The following is a 22,012-nucleotide window of genomic DNA, read 5'->3' on the forward strand; positions in this document are numbered from 1 at the left end:
AGGGGTTGGAGATGTTTAATGTTAGTAGGGAAGATACCATTATATTGGAAAAGGCTGAAGATTCAAGAGACACGGAATAATTAACAATGCCATTTGCTAGTGATGACAGGAGGCAATAGGATCAAGTTCACTTGTAGTTAGGTTGGCCTGGGCAAGAAGAGTCACCTCGTTGCTAAGGAAAATAAGGATGGTGAGAGATGTTTTCAAGGGGATTTGAGATGAATAGAGTAGGAGAGGAGGGTTTTCACACTGAATAGCTTCAATTCATTTCAGTAAAGTCAGAGCTGAGGTCCTCCAGTGAAAGAGGGGGGAGGAAGAGATGTGGGGGGCTTATGGAGGGAAGAGAAGGTTTGGAATAGTTTTTATGGGGAGTGAGATAGGGAATTAATTAGGGAGCAATGAAAAGACTGCCTTGCTGCAGTGAGGACCCACATGAGGTCTAACACAAATTTACAGCACTGCTTTGAGACATCCTCTAACTACATTCATCTGGTTGTGAGTAGGGAGCAGAGGAGGCAGAGTGGGAGCTGAGGTTTGGAAAGAAAGAAGCGGTGATAGGACAAGGCATTTGATAGCAGTTGAAACAGACAAAAACAGAGTCAAAGGGAAGGTAGGCAAACTCAGAGCAGGGGTAACAGCCTGAAAAAGGGATGAGCAGTTAAGGGATTGAAGGTGATTCACCAATGAGGGTGAAGAATAGGTTTAGGAGAGGTAAGGCATAGGGAGATGAGGAATTTAGGATCATGTTCAAATTTCTAATTAAAGGGGTAGGACGACACTGAATGTGTGACTCTCCCTATGTTTGGCTGAGGTGGTGTGACGGAGTGGCCTATGAAAGATGGGGAGTTGGAGAGAGCTTCTGGGTGGATACTAAAGGCCCCTAGAATGAGCAAAAATAAGGGATAAGAAGATGGTGACCTAGGTGCTTAACTCCTTCAGAAAGCAGGGACAATGACCTGGGTGTCAGTATGCTACTGTCATTGTACAAAAAAATTTTATTGCATGAACTTCAGACGGAGAAACAATGCTCAGTGATGGAAGTAACATAAGACTCTTGAAGTAACCATGGGAAACAGGAAGTACTCTAAGCCATCCCTCTAGGACCAGCATAATGGAGAGTGTGAGGGAAGGTCCACCTGTCATCCTTCACCTTCACCATGCCATCATCCCATCTTCTCTTCCTAGCCCACATCATTCTAATGCAATATTTTATTCTCATTTCTCCTGGGGTATCTGTGTTGCACGCTGCTTTAGGCTGGGCCTGATTCTAGATAGTCCCCTGGTAGTTTAAATTCAATACTGGAATGAAATAAGGCACTTGTACATGATTCCACAATCAACAAAAAGAAATTTACTTAACCAGGGCAGGAGAAGGGTGTCCAACAAGGTTAGGCACTGTGGACAACTCAATTTCATTCAGCTGACCAAAACTTCCTTGTCTGAGCTGCCCAACATATTCCACTAGCTAAGTATCAGAGAGCACCTGGGCTCTTCTTGGCTGTTTAATAGTTGAGTGATTAGGAAGTGATGTCAGTACTATGGGACAGGGATTATGGGGAAAATAGAGTTGGAACCCAATACTCAAATTTGGTTTCAGGGGAAGACACTGAAGCTGAGACACAAGAAACCTCCACTGTGGGATCCAGGTCACTCACAGTGCCAGCCAATGGCCCTTAAGTTCTCCTTGTGACTGGGAATCTGAGATGTTTTGCAGAACTTTTTCCCTGAAATGCCACAGGTGAACATCAACTTTCCCATCCCTCCAGTGGGGTGAATTGTAATCACCTCTGACCTGAATTTTCTTTGGCCAGGGTATTTGGAACCAAAGGGGTCTGGTCATTGTCACATGTTCTGAGGGGACACTTCAGGGGTCTGCTACCCTTTCTTCCCTTCCATACCTGCTTCTCCAAGTCCTCATGTCTTGCTTTCCTGAGTGTTATAATCCCTCCAGTAGCTCTCACCACATCCTGGGTTGAAGATACACAAAGTCCTTTCCCCCAGTTGAAACCAACCTGATTGGCCCATGCCCCACCACCATAGTATAGCTTTCCTCACTGACAAAAATCACATTTAAGCAAATACAAAATTCACATCCATGTTCAAACTTTCCCCTATTATATCAATCATATTGGAACAAATTCAGTGTTCACAACAAGTGCTATAGTACAACTTCCTGTATCAATCTGGAAGAGGGAAGAGTTTGGGAGAGAAGGATAATGAGTTCTGTTTTGGATATGTTGAGTTTTAGAGAATTATGGGACTTTCAGTTTGAGACACTGAATAAGCAGTTGGTGTTGAGGGGTGAGAGGTCAGCCGAGAGATTAGGGCTGGATAAACAGATATGAGTATCACCTGCATAGTGATCATCATTAAACCATGGGAGGTGATGGGAACACCATGGGAGGTGATGGGAACACCATGGACACAGTATAGAAGAGAAGTTCCCAGAAGAGAGCCTCGGGGACACAAATCCCCTCTTTCTCAACCTCCTCAAGGGATTTGTTCTCATCTCATAAAACAATCACTAGCAAGGCCTTATTTTTAAAGTTCATTTCATAATGTATCCACTATAATGAACTTAGAGTCTGGAAGACCTGAGTTCAAATTTGGCCTCAGACATTTACTAACTGGGGGTCCCTGGACAAGTAATTTAATTCTTTCAGCCTGTTTCCTCATTTGCAAAATGAAGATAATAATAGCACTTGCCTCTCTGGGTTGATGTGAGGACAAAATGAAGTCGTCCATGCAGAGCATTGGGCAGACCATAAAGTGCTAGATAAATTCTAGCTACTTTATTATTAATAACACCTCACTATTATTCCCTTTTCTGTGATTAGATCTTGGGTTTTCAAGAATTAGCTGCCTTACATATAGACTTGCATTTGATGCAATGAAGGAGCAGTATGATCCAATACTGAAGAAGGAAATGGCAAACCACTCCAGTATCTTTGCCAAGAAAATCCTATGGACAATATTGGTGTGTTATGGTCCATAGGGTCATGAAGAGTTGGCACAAGTGAAGGACTGAACAACACAGCCCAATAACAGTGTGGCAGGGAGGCCGGGGGCCATTTCTGCTGAAACATCTGGCACTTCCCCCTTACAGCAGGGTGGCTATGCCCTATGCCCCACCTCTGGGCCAAATGTGCACCAGCCACATTTCATTCCTTGCAATGCAACCCTAACCCTCATTTCCCCATTTAACTGTGAGCTCCTAGAGGGCAGAGACTATCTTTTGTCATTCTTCAGATCTCTAATGCCTGGTACAGCACCTGGCATACAGTAAACATCTAAAAAGTTCTCCTTGACTGCATATTATCTGAAAATGCCCTATCCTGTGATATTAGAACTGAGAAAACACCTTAAACAGAGAGTTCCAGACGTGATCCTTACTCCAATTAGGCTTGTCTCAGCTTGTAAGGTGTGCAGACCTGGAATGCTTGGAAGGTTTGGCTTTGAAAAGTTTCTGAGAGCCAGGTGGGACAGGCTAAGCTGATGAGAGCCAATCAGCTTCCAGCAATGGGATGCCAAAGTATCCTTACCAGCATGCCCCTTACACAATAACAGACCCAGAAATCAATACTATCTACCACACCCCCCCCCCAGCAGGAAGGAGTTTGCCTTTCATAATGTGACACACTTTTTAAAATGACAATTGTTCTTCATGATCCTGATTTGTGTATAAAGTCATTTAGAAATTCAGAACTAAAAATTAAATTGAATTTTAAAAAATAAAAGAATATAATTTATAGTGAAAGAACTGTAGTCATTTTATCTTTTTAAAAGATTCCTTTCTCCCACAAGCATGAAATACATCATCCATAAGTCAGGGCAGTATAAAATGAAATGACTCATTAAAACCTGCTAGCTTGATGGTTTTACTAAATGCAGGCAACTCCATGGTGTGGTAGATTGAACACTGGTCTCGGAGTCAAGAAGACAAAAGTTCAAATCTACCCTCAGACAAGTCTTAGAAGTGTGATCCTTGGCCAGTCATGTAACCATTTTCTGCCTTGGTTTCTTCGTCTATAAGATGGGGATAATAATAGAACTTAACTCTCAGGGTCATTCTGGAGATCAAATGAGATGACATCTGTAAAGTGCTTTGCAAACCTTCTAGCACTAGGGAAGGTTATTATAAAATTACTTAAATAATTTTAAGTTTGTAAGTTTAAAAAAGCCTCAGTCTCCCAATCAGAGGTATGATACAGGTCTTCATCTCAAATGACCACATAATAAGTGTTTATATCATTAAAAATTTAATTCAAGATGAGTTTAGTAATAGTAGGCAGCTTATTAACCAATTATCTGATTGATCTAGTTTCATGCAAATAACCTCAAATATCAGCACTTAAAGTGGTTTTGCCACCAGCAAAATAGATTCCTTAATTAATCAACAAATAGTTATTAAACATCAAATATGTACATTCATTTTTATTTAAAATATTTTATTTTATTAATTATGGTATTTTATTTATTTTGTTAATTTTTTTTATACAACAGATACACCATAACCAACACAAACTCTCACAAGCTACAGTGCTGGGGAAGGGAGTTTCCCAAAGGGGAGTTCTCTTTATCAATACAACCACAAGTTTGTTTTAAAAAAAAAAAAAAGATAAGGGGCAGCTAGATGGCGCAGTGAATAGAGCACTGGCTCTGGAGTCAGGAGGACCTGAGTTCAAATCCGACCTCAGACACATAACACAAAAACTAGCCATGTGACCTTGGGCAAGTCACTTAACCCCAACTGCCCTCCAAAAAAAAAAGATAAGCATGAAATGTAATCTGGTGCCATCACCAGGGCCCCTTCCTCATCTCCCAAGCTAATCAGCACACTCCTCAACTCTTTCTAAGACACCTGGGGCTCCGAGGGCTCCATTTTTCTCTTTAAAGAGTCATATACCCCAATTCTTTAATTAGGGATTACTCTTGAAGAAATTCCCAAGGCTGATGCTGCCCAAGAACTCTCCTTCCTGCCACCTCATGGACCTCTTCTCTTCCTTTAGGATGAAGCTTGGGAATCATCTTCTGCATCAAACTACCCAGTTACGTTGTCGGAGTTTGTATGTATATATCGTTGTTGGGTTGTTTTAGTCATTTTCAGTCACATCCAGCTCTTTGTGTCCCTATTTGGGGTTTTCTTGGTGAAGATTCTGGAGTGCTTTGACATTTCCTTCTCCAGCTCTTTTTACAGATGAGGAAAAGAGGGTTAAGTGACTTGCCCAGGGTCACACAACTAGTAAATGTCTGAGCCTAGATTTGAACTCAGGAAAATGAGTCTTTCTGACTACAGATGTAGTGATTTCAGCAAGGACTCAGTCTTCTCCCTTCAGCTCTTTTTATTTGGACAGATGCTTCCATAAATGTTCATTATAATCAAGGTTGTGCTCTAAATCCTGAAGCTCCTCAGATCATCAAATTAAACAAGGCTGGCTTTGTGTTTGGGCATCTAGGTGGTACATTGGACAAAGTGCCAGGCTTGAAGTCAGGAACATCATCTTCCTTGAGTTCAAATATGACCTCTTCCTAGTTGTGTGACCCTGGGCAAGTCACTTAACCCTGTTTGCCTCTGTTTCTTCATCTGTCAAATGAGGTGGAGAAGGAAATGGCAAACCACTTCAGTATCTTTGATAAAAACAACTCCAAATGGGGTCATAAAGAGTCAGACATGACTGAACAACAGCCACAACAATGAGTTTGTGCTTGAATCGCTTAGTTCCTTAGGACTTTCCATTATGGCAGACTTCGGGGAGGGGGTACCCACTTTGCTGCACAGGTAAGTGTGCTGACTTTTGCACTACTCTCTGTATATATGACCAGAAAATTCTCTACTACAAGATTTAGTCTAAAATTAAAATTTTCTGGTTCAGGCTGATACTGACGATCTTATTGTGCTGACTCACCCATATGATCATTTTGACCAGAAACTTCACTGGAAGCCTGAGGATAAAGGATCCATATTTTATCCATGACCACTGCAGTAGGATGGTCTACATCTTTTTCTTGCTTTATTTTTCTTTTCTTGACATATTAATGATTATTTCAGAAAATGTCCTTAGATGTGAAAACCAATCTACAAGGGCTTACACTCAATGACATTATTCTTGCCAAGTTAACAATGAAACAACATGGTGACTATCAAGGGATTTGTATACAAGAGAGAAGAGGTATCTGGGATGATTGTGATTCCAGGCCAACAATGGCAATGATAAGTAACATTAGTCAAATAACATAATGAGCTATTTGAGAATGATCTTAAGGGACATTATCAATAGAAACATTTAATTTAGAAAATAAATGCAAAAGACGAGAAGGTGAAGAAAGAGGAGGAGGAGGAGGAAGTGGAGAAGGAAAAGGCCGCCTTATCTTTTTTTTTTAAGATTGCTAAATTAGTAGATGAGGATAATGCTGTGAAATACATAGCAGTGTGCAAATACATTAGGACAATGTAAAATAATTAAATGATATGCATTTTTACAACTTTTATATATTTACAAATGTTTAATACATAATGTCTACTCACAGGTCGTTTCCTTCATTTTCGAAGAGGACCATGGCAGCAGGGAAATGAGGACATGACTTGCAGTTGACTTTGATTTGAGGGAGGGAGGGCCATGCAAGATCACCAGCCTCACTTTCTCCTCCAGAACTATCTGGATCCAGTGACCAGATATTCATCAGGATGACTGGAGATGACCCAGGATGCAATGGGAGACCCTGGCCCTTTTAGGTTAAGGTCTTTTCATGTACTCACTCACAGTGAGATAAGGTCCATTCAGAGAATAGGCCTCTTTAAGAAGTGAGTCAAGGGACGGTCCCTTTAATTAGAAAAAAAGGATAAAAATTAAGGTGGGAGGGGAAGTCCCTGAGGGTTGCCATTCCAAAGAAAAACAGTTACCATTGACTTTCACTCTAGGCAGGAGGGCTCAAAATACAGCCATTAAGTGAAGCTTGGGCAGGGACCTTTTGTGCTGTCTTCCTTTTGCTAGTCATTTGTTTTACATAATTTGGCATGGAATACACAAGATTTAGACTCTTACCTTTAATATATCCTAAAACACAAGGGCTTTCTGGAGAGCTTCAAGATCTCTCTTCCCCTCTCTCTTTATTTGTGTTAGCAAGCACCCTAGCACACCCAGGATGGCCAGCTAGCACAGGTTCTTTGATCTGCTTTTCTAAAGGAAAGACAGCCTTTAAAGGGGTCAACAATCTTACTTTAATTACAAATAAGTAGAAAATACAAGCAGAGAAATTAGCACAGAGATTCAAAAAACAGGACTCCAACTGTCTGAACAACCACCTACATACACCCTCAGATCAGGAGAGCACAAACCTCTGAGTAGTTGGGGTCTCTTAACAAATGGCTACTCAGAGTCTGGTCCTTCTCATGAGCAAACCCCCAAAGCAAAATCTCATCCCATAATATATATATACTTCTAGCTAATAGGTTCAGAGCCAGAAGGCATCACAACCCTTGTGACTCAGTGCCTAATGAGCTCAGTACCAATAGGTGTGAAAGCTTCCCCTAATGTATTCTATGTGAGGCCTATTAATGGACAGGGAAGATCTTCCTATTCCATTAACATCATTTCTCTCTCTGTCTCTCTGTCTCTCTCTCTGTCTCTCTCTCTGTCTCTCTCTCTCTCTCTCTCTCTCTCTCTGTCTCTCTCTCTGTCTCTCTCCCCCTCCCTCCCTCCATCTCCACCTCTGGAAAGCTCCACCTTTTATCCTAAGATTCTCACCATGACAGTGGCTACCTCATTTACAATCATACACATGTTCAGAAGTGATTTTATGCTTCCTTTCAAATATCATCAGAGAATGTATTTGTTCTCACTTAATTTTCACCAATTACTAGGCTTGGTTTAGCCCCGACCATCTTCCTTCTCCCCATCCTCACTTCTCTCCTTCCTCCCACCACACCCCCTGTTAAGCTGTTCACCAAGAAACTCATCATCATGAAGACTGCATCTGCCTTATCATTATCCCTCAGTTGCTTTTATCCTTCTGTTTGGAGGGCTGAAGGGTAGAGTAAAAAACTTTTCCCAAAGCCTCCTTTATTTAGTGATCAGAATTCCCATCTAGGGGCAGCTAGGTGGCACAGTGAATAGAGCACTGGCCCTGGAGTCAGGAGGACCTGAGTTCAAATCCAGCCTCAGACACTTGACACACTTACTAGCTGTGTGATTTTGGGCAAGTCACTTAACCCCAATTCCCCTCCAAAGGAAAAAAAAGAATTCCCATTTATCTCTTCGTTTACCACTAAGTGTTCTGGTTGACTTCAAGTCCAACACCCTCATGCCCCTGCTCTGGGTACCCTCTATCCCTCCCTTTTTGTGTCTTTTCTTCTCCTATTAGATTGTAAGCTCCTTGAGGTCAAGGACTGTCTTTCTTATTATTTGTGCCCCTAGAACTTAGCAGAGTACCTGGCACATAGTGTTTAATAAATGGTCCTTGTCTTGCATTGTATTGTATTGTATAGTGTTGCATTGCATTGAGTTGTGTTGTGTTGTATTGTATTGTTTTGTTTTGTTTTGTATTGTATTGATGATGATTTTTGTTGCTGGGCAGCTAGATGGCAAAACAGACAGAATGCTGGGTCTGGAGTCAGGAAGACCTGAGTTCAAGTGCAGCCTCAGATATTTACTTGTTATGTGACCCTTGGTGAGTCACTTAACACTTTTTGTCTCAATTTCCTCTTCTGTAAAATGAGCTGGAGGAGGAAATAGCAAACCACCCTAGTGTCTTTGCCAAGAAAACCCCAAAAGGAGTAACAAAGAGTTGGACATAACTGAAAAAGACTAAAAAACAAAGCAAATGGATGATGTTTTTAGCAAATGCCATTTGCTAAACCATGATTTATTCTTGGTATAATCAGTTTTATAATTGAATGCATGCCATTAGACCCTAAAAGGATTTTTCAAATTCTTGTCAAAGACCCCAGCTTCTGGGATAAGAACTCACTATTTGACAAAAGCTTCTGGGAAAACTAGAAAATAGAATGGCAGAAACTGGGCATAGTCCAACGTCTGACACCATATACCACAGTAAATTCCAAATGAATACATGATTTAGATACAAAGGCTGATACTATAAGCGAAGTAGGGGAGCAAGGAATAGGTTACCTGTCAGATTTACAGAGAATAGAGGAATTTATGATTAAATGATAGAGAACAATATGAAATGCAAAATGGATGATTTTGATCACAAATTCTTGTCAAAGTATGCTCATTTACTTTTTTCAAAATCATTTGAAATATCAGCATTGTTTTTGTCTTCTATTTCATTATTATACATAATTCCTGGATTTTTAATTAATTTCAGGGACCTTCATTTCTTTTTTTTCTCTTCAGATTTTAGTAGTATTTATCTCAGTTTTATCTTTTATTTCATCTAATCTTGGCTTAGAGATGAAGTTTTTTTCTTGCAAGTGCCCTGCATTGGTCACCAATACATTGTTGTATGACTTGTAGTTAAAGGTGCCATTGACAAAGTGGGAGGACTTGTGCCTATAACTGATAAAATTTGTTTCTAATTTTGTGATAGGTATATATGAAAGTATTTACATCATGCACATTTGTGATTTACTCACTTTAATGTTCAGTCAGAATACCCTGAAGCATTTCCATGAGTATTGATATTTCTGATTGGTTCCCATATTTCATGCCTTTTAGGGGTACCAGAACACAAAGGAAAACCACTTATTTGGCTGTTCTCAAGTTGATCATCATGACAGACTTGAGAAGAGCTAATCTGTAACCTCATGCCACCCATCTGTTTCTTTGATGTTAAGGATTGTCAAACTGCCTGGGGCACTAACCCAATCAGTGGCCAGAGCCTAAATCTTAGATGGTTCATGGTTTATAGCAAGCCTTCACAGATACCATAAGGCACAGGAAGTACAGGATGTGCATCACCCTGGTCGGTATTCCTCCAATTCGACCTTGCTCTAGCTGATCTCCCCACTTGTAGTATGGGTGGTGGGTTGAACTTTGAGTATATTATTATTGTTGTTGTCAGAAGTGCTAGTACCAGTACTAGTAGTACTGATAGTATTTGTAGTAGTACTAGTAGTACTGGTAGTAGTAGTACTAGCAATAGTACTGGTAGTGGCATTAGTACTAGCAGGAGTACTGGTAGTACTAATAGTAGAAATAGTTTTGCTGTTGCTGTAGTACAACAGCATCTTAATTAATCCCCTTTCTCTCTCTCCTGTCCAACGCATGCTCCATACAGCTGCCAACATCACTCTCTTATTGCTCCTAAGATCAAGTACACACTCTTTTGTTTGGCATTGAAAGCTCTGCCTGTCTGCCCCCGATAGTCTTATTCCAGCCTAACCTAACTTTAGATTTATTTCACATCCCTCCCCTTCGTGCATTCTTTGTTCCAGCCAAACTGGACCACTTGCTGTTTCCCATTCACAACATTCCATCTCTTGCCTCCAAGTCTTGGCACAAGCTGTCCCCCATGCCTGGAATGTGCACCCTCTTCATGTTCACCTCATGGAATCGCTAGCTTCCTTTAAGGCTCAGGTTAGGTGCCAAGTTCTATGAAAAACTTTCCTTCGCACCCCCCCCCCAGCTATTATTATTCTCTCCCACCTCAAATAATCTGCTTATATGTTGTATCCTCAAGTAGATGTTCAACAATGAGGACAGAGGCTGTTTGTGGCTTTATTTTTATATCCTCAGAAGCTAGCTCAATACCTGGTATAAAACCAGGGCTTAATTAACACTTGTTGAGTGATTAGTTAATTAATAACTGCTTGTTAAATTAAACTGTCTATCTTCTGCAATGCTTGCTGTATTCTCACAAAGAAGGTTTTAAATAAATGTTTGCTGAACTTTAGATGAGTGTTGGATCTTGAATCCATGTGCTCTCTCTTACATGCTATCTTCTTCGACTTAGGTAAATCATTTCACCTCTGTATGACTCAGTTTCCTCCTTTTTAAAATGGGATAGGGGTTGGCCTTTATGAGCTTTAAGATCTAAGTCTAGGGGCAGCTAGTCACTGGTGCAGTGAGTAAAGCGCCGGCCCTGGAATCGGGAGGACCCGAGTTCAGTTCTGGCCTGAGACACTTAACACCCACACAAAAAATACTAGCCGTGTAACCTTGGGCAAGTTACTTAACCCCAATTGCCCTCCAAAAGGCAAAAAAAAAAAAGATCTAAGTCTAAATCTTGTGATCTCATCAACTCTTCTTGAAGCTCTTAGCACCCAGAGTGTGACAAGAGACTCCTAGCTTATGTCTCCCCTCTGATGTCTCCCCACACAGTTGTCCAAGTCATATTCCTGAAATGCAGACCAATGTCATTCCTCTACTTAAGAAACTCCAGTAATTCCCTTTTGCCTCAATGGAAAATATTTTAAAATTTCTTTTTATTTTTCTAATTTATAGAATAAAATAAGCATTCCATAATATCGCATAATAAAAAGATGATTGCACATGCAACTATTAATTTATTGTGTATAACTTGATATTTCTTTTAAATATATAATAGAATTATCATGTAAATTTCTTCCCCCCCCACCCTAGAGAGTGTGTATACCTTTAGATACAATTTGTGTGTGTGTGTGTGTGTGTGTGTGTGTGTGTAAAATTATTCTATACATACTTTGAATTATCAATTCTTTCTCTGGATCAGACAGCATATTTCTTCATTTTATAGTTATATAATTACAACTTCATAGTTCATTTGGATATTTATAATAGTCAAAATGACTTATTTGCTCAAAGTCTTTCTTAAAACAAGATGGCTGTTACTGTATACAGTGTCCTCTTGGCTCTGCTCATTTTGCTTTCCATTATTTCATGCAAGTCTTCCCACGTTTGTCTGAGCTCATCGAGCTCATCATTTCTTACAGCACAGTAGTATTCCATCACAATCATATACCACAGCTTGTTCATGGGCATGTCTGAAATTTCCAGTTTTTTGCCACCACAAAGAAAGCTACTATAAACATTTTGGATCACATCAGTTCTTTTCCTTTTTCCCTAATGATCTTTGGAAATAGATCTAGTAGTGGTATTGTTGGGTCAAAAAACATTAACTCCTTTCTTTAATGTTTAAAGCTCTTCACTCCCCAGCTGACCTTTCCTCATTGAACACTCCACACCCCTGCCCCACTCTGAACTCTGTGGTGCAGCTACATTGGCCTTCTCTATTTTTTACATGCAACTGTCCATTGTCTATTTTCATACCTTGGCCCCACCTTTCTCTTATGACTGGAATGAACTTCCTCTTCATGTCTGTCTCTTGGGGTCCCTAATTTTCCTTCATTACTCAATTTAAATATCACCTTCTGCATGAGGCCTTTTCTTATTCCCAGATGCTAATAACCTTCCCCCTTCCTACCTTGCATTTATCCTATTTGTGTTTATTCTGCACATACTTATATATGTACTGTTTTGTCCTTAAGATTATGGATTGTTTCAGTCTTGGCTTTTGTATCCCCAAAGGTCAATGCCTGGCATACCATAGGTGCTTATTAAATGCTGATTGGCTGAATTGTGGCTTTGTACCTATTTGTTGTTCAGTCATTTCAGTTGTTGTGGGGTCCTGATTGGTGAAAGCCATAACAAGGCCATAGTGACCAGTATAAGACCTTGTGTGTCTGGAAATTCACCCAGCAGCACTGGCCTGGATGCCCAGGGCTCTGGATTCAAGCCCAGCACTAAGCAGGAAATCAGAACATTAGCTAAACTGTGATGACACACGTAAGGATGTTCTACCACTCCTTCCTTTGTCTGATTCCCATAAATTACCACGAGGCTTCTTTGGGGTCTTTGCAGGGATTCACTAAATCATCTGGCTCCTGCCCCAGGCTGAGGATTCTTAAGCTCTTGTCAGGGATCCATCATTCTGCCCCTATTTAAGTAACCCATTATGATCATTAAACTTCTCTTATACTCATCATGGAGTCCCACCCTCTTTCTTTGGTATCAAACTTGTCCCACTGTTTGGAGAGGAGAGCTGTGAATTTCCCTGTGCAAAGGAATTCTGGCCTCTACTAGTCGTGTCCAACTCTCTATGACCCCATTTGGGGTTTTCTTGGCAAAAATACTGGGATGGTTTGCCATTTCCTTTTCCAGCTTATTTTACAGATGAGGAAACTGAGGTAGCAATAGATGTGTGACTTGCCCAGGTCACAATCTAATAAGAGTCTGAGGCCAGATCTGAACTCAGGAAAAGGGGTCTTTCTGACTCCAGGTCCAAAACTCTATCCATTGTACCATCTGGCTGCCCTATTTCAATATAGTATTTTATAGCATTTTTCTAGTTGATTAAAAAAATTAAAGCAAAAAAAAAACTGTCATCAACCACACAATTGAAAAACAAATGATGACCTCACAGATATGTGTCTTTATAATAAGTTTAGTTGTTTATTATCTCTGTTCCTTGGGATTTTATTCTTTTAATTTAAAACCAACAAGTTCACAAATAAAACTTCAATACATGTAAGTTACTCCTGGTGGCTGCTGGTGATACTCAGCTCTTGCCCAGTCCTCAGTACAGCTAGGACCCTTCCCTTCACTGGAATAGTGTGGTGGTTGTCGGAGATTTGGTTCTAATGGATTTCATGCAACTGTGCTTCACACCCTGTAGTTAAGTCAACATTAAGAGACTGTGGAAGAGAGTTTGGAATCACAGCCTCTTGGAGATGGGTGAAAATCCTGAATTTGAGCAAATCAAATATTTTACAATTTTCTTATTACCCAGGGGAATAGGGATTCAAATCCTTACTTTCCATGTAAGAAATTCCCTGTAGCATGGGAAGAAAAAGTAATTTTTGCTTTCATCTTTTTCAAAAGACAAGGCTGGATGAATGAGGGAATGAATGAACGATTATTAATGTTTTCATCATCTAGGTCTCAGAACAGTTAGATTTTTTAAATTGTTGTTGTTTAATCATTTTTAGTTGTGACCAACTTTTCATGACCCTTTGAAGGGTTTCTGGGCAAAGATATTGGAATGATTTGCAATTTCCTTCTCCAGCTTATTCCTCAGGTGAGGAAACTGAGGCAAACAGGGTTACGTGACTTGCCCAGGATCACACACCTAGTACTGTCTGAGGTTGAATTTGAACTCAGGTCTTCCCTGACTCCAGGTCCTGAAGTCCACTGTGCCAAGCTAGCTTTGTATCTATATATTTTGTTTCCATGTTGCCTACATTTCCCCTCTGTAACAATAGGGTGTTGTTTTTTCTAAATCAAATGGATCCTATCTTGTAGCAAAACTTGGCTTTAGCTTCAAAACATGAAATAAATACACTCTGTCCCAGGATGTCCAATTTTTCCATTCCCCTCCCAGCTCTGGTTCTGACTTTCTTGACTTTGACACCATGCCTCAGCTACGTACAGTCTCACTCTGGAAATTCCCTCAAAACCTGGGCTTCCTTCTCCTGGAACATTCCTCTACTATGCCTGCCACCTTCTCCCACTGGTGAGATCCTCCTGGGGACTCCACATTGGGAAGAGCCCCAGGCCAGCCACATTCTTCTGTCTTCTCTTTCTGTTGTTCTAGAATTCTTTCTCTCTCATGCTCTAGGACAAACCTCCACTTTCTTTTTATATGCTATCTTCCTCTATTAGACTATAACCTCTTTTAGGGCAGGTATTGTTTCCTTTTGCTTGTATTTATATTCCTAGTCCTTAACACAGTGCCTTGCAACATAAAATTACTTAATGAATGTTCCCTGCTTTACTATATATAACTCCTGGCTTTCAGCAAACTTTCTCATATTCCCTATTAGAGTTTGCCACATAAATGAAGAAATAAAACAGATTAATTTCAAAAGGCTAATAGGTATTTACCAACTATTCCATATTCCTTTGACAAATTTCTTTTACTGCCTGGAGATATATGTGCACCAGATGGGGGTTCCCTGCCTTTTTTTGCCACCAATATTTTTTTTCTCACCACCCTTCCTAGGAGATGTAGAGAGAATCAGACTATGTTATAGGCAAGTGTCACTACTTCCCTCTGCTCCCTAAAGATTAAAGATTTCTTGCCCTCCCCTTCCCTGACGATGTGGCTAAACCAAATTGGTTTCTTGTTGGTTTTCTAAATGGGAAAATCCACAGCAGCTATTAGAAGGCACTGACCCTACTGGACCAAGGCATGCTTTCTCCCCTTTCTCCACTCCCACCAGATGGCTACTCCCCTAGCCTCATCAGCTTTCCTGAAGCAGCCAGTCATTCCTGGTATCCAATCATTAAGGTGTCCCAGAGAGTGTTTTGTCCTGTCCCTGCCGGTCCTTCTCTGCGTAAATTCACCAACCTCTGCCCCCAACTCCCCAAATTCTTAGTTATCACTTAACTGTAACAATGTTTTGAAAATTATAAAAGGCCTGACAGATTCAAGGTATTGTTTATTATTTGTTCAACGCTTCCGTGTTTTCTTAGACCATCTCACTATAAATAGAATGGAAAGTTGAGAATTCATCCTTCTTCTGGTCAGCCCAAGTTGGAAGCATTCATAACATAGATTCATAGGCAGCAGTTCCAGAATCCCATGTCCTAGGTCAGAAAAGTAGCTGGAATTCGTAAACTTCCTTTCCCAAGTACAACACTGTAAGAGGGTTAGGAAAGTGAGGTTTTAAATAGAAGGATTCTTTTCCATAAAAAGATATTCTTGTAAAATTGAGAACCCACTGACCCTTTTTCTTATAAAATAATATCTGCGCTTCCCATGACCAGAGTTTTAGAAAAGTATTTAGACTGGGATCTATCTATGGACCTGAAGGTGAGTGGGAGTCTAGATTCTGATGGAGCTGGGGTCCAAGCTCATTCACTGGGGAAACAAACACATCCCCACTCCCTTAACATGTTTCTCACTTCTTCTTATAGTTTGACAAATACAAACGTTAATTTTTATGGAAATGTGTATGATTTTTAGTAATTTTTATGAAAACTATGCATCCTGCCTGAGAAGAAGCAGCAGAACCATCAGGTTCTCAATAAAAAAACAGTGCCAGGGATTTTAATGTTTATCAGTCGCTGGGTCGTATGAGGAATAGAGAGCTAGTCCTGGAGTCAGGAGGATGGGAGATCAAATCCAGCCTCAGGAACTTACTTGCTATGCCAGCTCTTTAAACTGTTTGCCTCAGTGTCTTCATCTACAAAATGGAGATATAATTGCACCTACCTCTCAGGGTCGTTGTGATTATATTTTTAAAGAGTTTAACAGAGTGCCTTGCAAACAGTAGGCATAGATATTAGCTATCATTGCTATTATAAGGGACAGCTAGGTGGCTTAGTGGATAGAGTGCAGGCCTGGATTCAGGAATACCCAAGTTCAAATCTGACCTCAGAAACTTACTAGCTGTGTGACCCTGGGCAAGTCACTGAAACCTGTTTGCCTCAGTTTCCTCATCTGTAAAATGAGTTGGAGAAGGAAGTGGCAAAACACTAAGAAAACACCAAAAGGGATCATGGAGAGTCAGACACCACTGACACAACTGAACAACATTTAATCCAGGGGTAGGAACTCACAGCAAGGCCACACATGGCCCTCTAGGTCCTCAAGTATAGCCCCTTGACTGAATACAAACTCCACAGAACAAATCCCCTTAATCAAAGGATTTGTTCTGTAAAACTTGGATTCAGTCAAAAGGCCACCCCCAAGGACCTGGAGGACCACATTTCCCCACCCTTGAACTAATAATCATTGTTATTATCATTAGAATCATTGTAAGGATCTAGATAGATAACATTTGTAAAGCTTTTTGAAAACTTTAACAAGTTGCTTTAAAAGTTAGCTAATATTATCATTATTAAATACAACAAAACATTGGTTATAGAATTGGGGCATCAAAAATGAAATTTGCCAACTCATGCTAATGCCAGGTGTTTTGCTTCTGGGCCAGGACTGGCCTTTAGGCAACACTGAGGCTGCTCTTCAACACCCTTTTCTGTCCTGCCCCCTCAAATGCCCTCCTGTTGCTTCCAGCCATTCAGGGAGAATGGTGGCACTCCACTCAGAACAGAACTCTCCAAGAGACTCCCATGCTTTAAACCTTCCAGAACACACTTGCAGAACTCATTTCATTGGGTCCTGCTAGCTAGTGACCAGATAAAGCAATTCATGCAAAGGTATAAATGCTCTGACTTGTCACCCCTATCAAAGGGTGTTTGCATTTGACCAGGCTGCCCTTAAGCAATGGATGATGGTAGGTCTGCACACTGAAGCAGTCCATGGAGGTCAATGTTTCAGGGAATCTTTTCACTGTTCCCCTCAAATCACATCCCACGTCTCCTTTCCTGTCTGGGCCAGAGAGCAGCCCTGAGGTCAGTGTTCTTTGCTTTCTGCTTAGCTCTTCTCTGGGCTCACTCTAGTGGAGTAAGGCTCAGTAGGGCCAGATGCGACCCATAACTTTTGTTGTTCAGATGTTTCAGTGCTGTCTGACTTTCTGTGACCCCATTTGGGGTTTTCTTGGCAGAGATACTGGAGGGGTTTGCCATTTCTTCAGTTCATTTTACAGATGAGGAACTAAGGTAAACAGGGTTAACTGACTTGCCTACTGTCACACAGCTAGAAAGTATCGGGAGCCAGATTTAAACTCAAAAAGGTGAGTCTTCCCGACTTCAGGCCTGGCACTCCATCCATTGTACCACCTAACTACCATTACCCATAACTACCTGCTCACTAGATTTCTTTTAAGTAAGACTGTTGTTGCAGGGCACAGACATACTCACTGCCCCATGACCAGTCAGAAGAAGACCTGACTAGGGGAGAGGGTGCTCCCCCTCCCCACTTGCCTTGATGCCAGACTACCAGCAATGCCCTGAAGCCAACTGGGCACACGTACAAATGGTTTATAGCTTTGGCTCCTTAATTAGCTCGAGTTGTAGCCAAACCCTCTTTACACTTAGGCTTGGCTCGACTCCTAAGCAGCAGAGAATGCTGGGTGTGCCAGGTGGGGAGAGGGGCCAGACATCTGCAGATGTGTGGCCAGTACTGCCTCCCTTCTCCACCAACAAAGGGGCCAAGAAAAGGGAAAACTCGGAAAGACTGATGCCCTTCGGTAGGTCTTGGGATGGAGGCTAGTCAAAGGCATGCCAGGGTCAATGCTCTTTCTAGCTGCCTACACAATAGTCTGTTATTATTTAATTCTATACAGTGACTCACTTTCTTCCTATGATCTCTATTCATTCCTATGCCATTTTTTACCTTTCCCTGCTGTCAGTGGAATTTTATGGGTTCTAGAGAGACAGAATCAACGGTAATAACTGAATGCGTGGGAAGGAAACAAAGGTGGATGCTGGTACGTACCAGAAGCCATCCTCTCTGGAGCAACTATAGTTGACAGTTAGCTAGCCAACAACCTCCCTTGACACATATGAAGTGAGTATAGAAAAGGCTAGAAAAATACTGAAGAGGAAACCCTTTAAAATAGTCAGAGGAGAAGAAACCCAGAATCTTAGATTGAAAAAAGTGTAGCAGAGAGATGGACATGGAGCAGAGAAGTTCTAGGTTCGATTCCTACCACATACCCCTACTAGCCTGATCTGCCTGTTTAAATATGGGATCCTTAGTAGGTGAATAAGAGGGTCCAATGTCCCAGTACCTGGCCTGGAACTCCCCACTTCATGACATCATAGATCTACTGGAGTTCTTGAGTATTTGAATTCCAGTGGTCACTCATACCCAACTTACTAAGCCATTTGCTTTACACCAAAACTATTCATCATCCATCAATGTCATTATTTCTTGGCACAAATAAATATGCTGTGCAGCTGGAATCAAGCACTTCCTTCTATAGCTGCCCCCTTGGTCTTGACTGCTGAATAGACAGCCTTCTCTCTAAGCCAGTAAACTAAATATCTCTCTGCTTTTTTGGCCCACAGAATGCTAGTTTCTGACATCCAGAATTTCACATTGCTATCTATCAAGAGAAGGCAAGGAAACACCTCCATTTGTCTACATCCAATCTTCATGTGCCACAGCAAATTTACAAATTGAGAAAGACACATTTTTATGATTGTTGGGTCAAAAAAATTTTAAGGAATTAAAAATTTCATGGGCCATCTTTACACATACCATTTACTACCTTCATCTAAGTTGCTTAATGCAAGGGTGTCTAATTAAGTGCAAAGAAAAGAGAACATTTTCACTAACATATCAAGCAATTTTAGATTCCCACTTCCCATTACTTTTGTGAAGCTTGCATAACAACCTGGAAACTATTTCTTTCCTTTAGCACTGGTAGAATCATCCCTTTTCATTTGGCAAACATTGTTCACCCTATATTTTGAGTGTTGATGATGATTTGGTTGATGATACCAGAAGGAAAAAGAAAAACCCACAGACTTGGCATCAATGATGAGTCATGACCAAGGTAAGACAAAGGGTTGCCATCTTGCCCTCCTCCAGTCAGAAAGACATCACCAAATAATTCTAACAAGACAAGGTTTCTACTGGGAAGAGAATCATTAATTACATGGGAAATGAAACCAAACATCTATTTAGCACCAAATTCAACAAATGTGCATCTTTTGTAAAGACTTTGGGCAAATCACTTCATTTATCTGCCCTGCTTTACTCAATCATCACATTAGGAAATTGGAATGATTTCCATGGTCTTTCCTTGTTCTCATATTCTGTAAGTCTATGCAACTATTTATGATTAAGAAAGAATAAAAGTGTGTGGAGTGGGGTAGGGGTCCCCCCATGGCCTTGGGCTGGAGTAAAAGTTCTCAGGGTGCGGTCCAGGAACTCCTGAGTGTCCATGAAATATTTTCAGGGAGTCAATGAGGTCAAAATTATTTTCCTAATACTATTTTCATTTCTATTGAGGTAAATATTAATAGATACAACCCAGACAGATAAAATCTCTTTGGAGTTCTCAATAGTTTTTAAGAGTGTAAAGGGGTCCTTTGACCACAAAAGAACTACTTTTGAGGTCCAGAAGACCAAGGTGAAAGTGTCCACAAAATCCAATAGGTCTCAGTTTCTCTGATGAATCCTCATCTCTGCAGCTCTTGGTCCTTTCCTCTGCCCATTTCTGAAAAATATAACCAGAGCTTAAAACTTGTAAAGGGGCTTTGAGGCAACTGATCACCAGGGTCTCATGACCTCTGTGCCCTAAAGAACAGGGGGCTTATAAGCTATTATCAAGGTTGTGATTAGTGACACAAGATCCTTTGGTCAGGGGGCAGATGATCTAGAGGGACAGTCCCATCAGAAATGTGGTAGGTCTTCACCCTATACCCAGACCTAGCCAGATCATCTGTAGGAACAAAACAAAGAAGGCTTAGTGCCAAAAGATGGCCGACAGTTGCATATATAGTCATGCATGTTTTCTCGTGGACAGTTGTGTGACGAGTTGTTCTGCTGTTTATAATAACTGTGACACCCAGACGTAGAAGGATGCCATAGACCACATTCTCATGCTTCTACTACCACCATATAAATTATCCTGTAGAATTTCAGGAAGCGTAAGCTGACAATGTCACTCTCCTATTCAATCAACTCCAATATCTATCTGTTACCCATAGGATCCATTATAAATTCCTCCCTTTGCTTTTAAAGTCCTTCATGGTCTGGTAATAAGGAAAGAAGACATCCCCATCTTCATGCTCCCTGTCTTTTTTTAGTCTCTCTCCACATATAACAAGAAACCAGCATCTCCAGTTTCTCTTATACCATCATGTTTAGTAGTCTCTCTACATATTCACTTATCAAATTTACCTGTAAAATGTTCTTCATAAAATAACATTAAAAAATTCTTTTCGTCTTCTTTCTGTCATCCCCATAATTTATCTCATAGATTCTCGTCCATTACAATTAAATTCACACCTATTCTGAAACTCCTTGGGGAGAGAGGAACCTTATAGAATGATAATGAAACCACAACTCTTTGGTACTTCCCTTCCTTAAGGGATAAAGTCATTTTCTATGGCCTCTGTAGGAAAGGCTCTTGAAACAAGGGTTATACTTATTTATATGAGTGTACTTATGTAATAGAATATAGGGAGAAGAGACCTCCATTTATTAATACATTTCCAACATGTAGCCTAGTACCCAATGGTGCTCACTAAATGTTTGCTTATTAGCTAATTTTTAAAACCCCACCAATATTGATCAATACTTGTTGATTGGCTCATTCATTTAAATGGTAGTGTTAGTCTACCTAAAATCTTAGTAAAGTTTTTCCAATAAAACTGTAGCTAAAATTGATTTTTAAAACTTTGATAAAGAATACATAAAGGAATGTGAAAATGGATTTACTCCCTTCATTTAAATTAGATCAATGCTTTTACTGACTTACTTTATTCTTCTGATTGTAGAATCTGCATAATGAATACACTGAACCATTTTGTTTGTTTTAATGAAGTCTATCATTTTATTGCTGGGTGTATAAAGATACACTTCAGTGTTTCAAATAATAGACGCCGATGTTATCAAACACAAATATAAATAAGGGATACTAATTCATACGTAAGGATCCCTACAGGCTGCAGAGTGACTTAACTTTGAAATGTAATGTTATCTACATTTGATTGGTTTTCACTTATTTTGTGATTTTTTAATTTATTTGTTTTGCTATTTTGATTTATTTTTTTTTGTTTTGTCAAATTTTTATTCATTTATTTTGTTAAATATTTCCCAATTACATTTCCATCTGGATCAGATGTGCTAGGGAGTGTTGTGGGCCTCATTCAGTCTGGTGAGTCATGCATTTGACACCTCTGGTGTATACCTTTCTTTTTTTTTTTTTTAAGCAATTGGGGTTAAGTAACTTGCTCAAGGTTACACGGCCAGTTATTTCTGGGTGTGGTGCCAAGTGTCTGAGCCCGGGATTCGATCTTCAAGTCATCCCAACACTGGAGCCGGTGCTCTTACTCACTGTGCTACCTGGCCACCCCTGGTTTATACCTTTCAAAAACACTGTACACCAATATAGGGAATGATGATGATGATGATGATGATGATGATGATGATGATAATGATAATGATGATGATGATGGTGGTGGTGATGATGGTGGTGATGGTGATGATG

At 40.4% G+C, this 22,012-nt stretch overlaps 1 long non-coding RNA gene across 1 annotated transcript in view; it reads right to left on the reverse strand.

Moving 5' to 3' along the window:
- Nucleotides 1-6,560: 6,560 nt before the first annotated feature.
- The window catches only part of LOC138169435 (uncharacterized), a 29,740-nt gene continuing 14,288 nt past the window's right edge, over nucleotides 6,561-22,012 (reverse strand). The window contains exon 3 of the long non-coding RNA XR_011170352.1: nucleotides 6,561-6,821. This is a non-coding gene — a long non-coding RNA (uncharacterized lncRNA). The remainder of the gene's footprint in view (nucleotides 6,822-22,012) is intronic.

The sequence above is a fragment of the Petaurus breviceps genome, unplaced genomic scaffold (genome assembly GCF_028583685.1).
Source record: "Petaurus breviceps papuanus isolate PSGF00001 unplaced genomic scaffold, PetGlider_PUasm1.0 126, whole genome shotgun sequence".
NCBI classification, from domain to species: domain Eukaryota; kingdom Metazoa; phylum Chordata; class Mammalia; order Diprotodontia; family Petauridae; genus Petaurus; species Petaurus breviceps.